Here is a 3,720-nt window from a genome sequence, read left to right as displayed (position 1 = left end):
GATCTCACTAAAAAAACAAGCAAACAAAAAAACCCTGGAGCTCTTGTATAAGGTGGACTGCTGTGTGCAAGACCAGGCCCCTAGAAGGAAACAAAGGACCTGGAATGTGCTTACTGTGCCTGGATTAAGCTTAGCTAGTCAACTCATGGACTCAAAATTGGTATTTTAAAGAGAGAACTTTATGCAGGCCTCCATGCACACAAGGTAACCTGCTTCCAACGTTGATTTAGGAAAAGTACCAAATAAACCAGAATAATATACTATACACACATCATAAGCATGCACACACACATGTGCGAACACAAGACACATACACACACACACACACAAAATGACTGATTTGATACAACAGTATTTTAAAATATTTGTGATTGGATTGAACCAATAGCATTAATGGCATTGTGTTAGTATAACGTAGTCTTATGAAAATTGTCTCCTCTTGGACTCTCACCTTTCCCGTACATATTATCTGTAGAATATTTATTATGTACCAATTTATTTGTAACAAGGTCTTGGCTATTAAAAGACCACTTGAGCCCAAATGACAAAGGTTTTTTCTCTGTTTATATCGACATTCTTTGGTCAAGGACAATTTGTGAGAATTTGTGTGTCTTAACTGATTTTCTCCCGATCCCATGTGCTTCCAACAACCACAGTTGCTTCCAAACTCAACATCTGGAGCCACATTTGGTTTCATTGTTGGAAAGTAAATTAGCATCCCTGTATACAAACAAGGACTGACCTTGTACTGAACAGCAGTGACCGTGTCTTCAGCTGACAGGCTTGCCTTCCTTGGCGGTGGGGAGGGAGTTGACATGCTTCTGTTTCTGGCATTGGTGTACATCTCTCAGATGTCTACTCTCTGTAAGCTGAACTTTTGCCCTAGGACATGGAGTAAAAGATGACACTAATTGGAAGTTGGCATCCTGGAAAATGCCGTTGGAGTTACCTGCTGCAGGAGATAACCCTTATCTTGTGCCAGCAATGAACCATGGGCTCCACGGACCTGGCTGAATCTGTTCACACCTGTTCTAACATGGATGCCAAGAAATAAGGGGTCATGAGGAAATTAGATGCACCAAGCCCTTGGGAAGATATACAGCCCTTTGAAGGTCCATTGGAATTATAATAGATTGGACAAGAAATAGATGAACTGTGTGTATGTACTTGGCCATGGATGGGAGCATTGAGAACTCTAAGTCAAGTACCAATTTGAATGTGAAATGAAAAAAAAAAACTTTTTGAAGCCATAAGTGGGAAACATTGCAAAGGTAATAGAGAATCATAGTAGTCGATGCCTTTTTATAATGTATCACAGATATTTCCTTTTAAAACGAGGTTTGATATCCAAATATGGAGCTAGAAATATGCAATTGTGTATTGTGTGTGCATGGTTGTTTTAGCATAAAAGAAGAGATTTATACTTATTTTTATAGTCTTTATTTCATGGGTTTGAACAGATTGTTAGTCAAATCATGTCCTTAGAAGCATAAATTCTATGCACATATGAAAGACACTACAATTAACATACAAGAGTATGTTAATCCTGTCAAAGGCAAGGAACATAAAATGATTGCACTTTGTGATTACATTTTTCTTATTTCATTTCCAGACATCTCTTTCAAAATTGTCTCTCCATCCTTTTAATTTTATAGGATCACATAAGATACAATGTGAAGGAAAGATATAGGTGAGGCATGTACATGATAGAAATTATGAATTTCCCCCACTATGTTGTATTAATTCTCTCTTCCATCCATTAGACACATGTTTATTAGGCATCAATTTGGTGTCTGACACTGTGCTAAGCACTCTGGACACAGAATATTTACGTGGCTATGAGCTATTTCTCAGATAACAGCCTCAGTGGTTCAGCCAAGCATGTTGCTCTAATCTTTCCATTCCACTAATTTACATTCCCCCAATTTTTTCTTTCCATTGAAGTTTGAGACATCTTTTGAAAATGGCAGCTCTCTGGTGCTGCTTCTATGAATTCTGCTTATTAGTGACTATGAATTGCTCTTAGCGTTCAGGACTATCTTACTGCCAGGGCATCTTCCTCAGTTGGGTCTCTATCTTAGTTTTTGGGATGTTTGCTGAAATAGGGGCTCAACAATTTGGCTAGGCTAAATGACCAGCAGGCTCCAGAGAGCCTCCTGTTTCTGTCTTCCCAGTGTTGTGATTACTCCCTGCATGTGCCACCATTGCTGGGTTTTGACAAGGGTGCCAGAGAGCCAAGCTCATGTACCCATGTTTTAATGACAAACACTATACAGACAGAACCATCTCCCCATCCCCTGTTAGCACTTACCTTTAAAGCAGTTCTTGGAAGTTCATATTATTGCCCACACCATGTGCATTTTCAGCTACACTTAAATTGATTTTCCCTCTGGGTCTTTTATGAGGGGCAGAACTAAGATTTAAAACTTGAACTTTAAGGCTTACAGCTTGTTTGCTCTCTTATAATAGTATAATATAACATATACTTCTCTTATCCAATTTGACTTCAAACATTTTTTAAGTAAGTAATACTATTTTTAACGACACGTTGTGAGAGTTTCTTAGACTGTAGTGGGGTCATGTTCATCTCTCCCCATCCTAGCTCCTTCCAGATCCACCCCTACCACTCACTCATTGCATTTCTACTTCATTCTGCCTTCCTCTTCTACCTTATCTCTTTCACTTCCTCCTCCTTCCTCTTCTTTCTCCTTCCATCACAAGTCCAATGTGCTGCTGATACATTCATGATGTCTGGTCTTCTATCCTCTGGGTGTTTTTTTTTTTTAAATCATATTTCATCTCCCTTTTCTGTCATGGACCTTGATTCTTGGTTGGAAATAATATAACTATCTCATATGTGACTGAACATGCCACTGATGTTTAACTACAGTTATAGCACTAGAGTATAGTAATGTGGTTTTCTTTTGACACATTTTGTAAGTATTCTGGGCAAATGAACTTGCATGACTTTGTAACCACCCTTAAGTTGTTTATATAACTGAAGGGTAGACACTTAAAGAATAATTTTAAGGCAGGTAAAATGGCCCAGCAGATAAAACCACTTGCTGACAAGCCTGGCAGCTGGAGTTCAGTCCCTGGTACTCAGGAGGTGGAGGGAGAGAACTGGCCTCTGCAAGTTGTCCTCCTAGCCACACACATACCATGGCACTTGCATGCAGATACACAGTAACTAAATGTAACACAATGTTGAAACATTGAGATGATCGAACAATCCAACCTTTAATTCCTGCCTTGGCCTCTTGAGTAGCTTCAATTACCAACAAGCACTAGGATACTGAGCTCGAAAGGATAGTTTTGTGCATTGTGATAAATGCATTTCAGTGGGTAGACATGGGCTCTCAGGAAAGCGACAAGGAGGAACATGTCAGATTTCAAGAGCCTGGCTTCTGAGAAGCAGTGATTCCTGAATGGAATGCAGACACACTCTTATTAGATGCACTTCCAGTAGATTTGAAGTTTGGGATATTTCAGGTAGTAGGTGCTCTTCAGGATAAACAAGCACGAATTTCCATTACACCTTTGAAAACTATCAGAGATGCTGTGAAACCGCTAGTCATGCTTCTTTAATAATACTTTCCTGCTGTCAAATTGTTAAGAAATGGAAGCATGCGTGGCAGTTTGAATGAGAATGGCCCCCATAGGTGTGGGAATTCTATCTGGTAAGCCAATGGTATTGGGGAGGCTTGGCCCAATAGGCAT

Source organism: Chionomys nivalis, chromosome 10 (assembly GCF_950005125.1).
Source record: "Chionomys nivalis chromosome 10, mChiNiv1.1, whole genome shotgun sequence".
NCBI lineage: Eukaryota > Metazoa > Chordata > Mammalia > Rodentia > Cricetidae > Chionomys > Chionomys nivalis.
Note: the sequence above shows the minus strand (reverse complement) of the source record.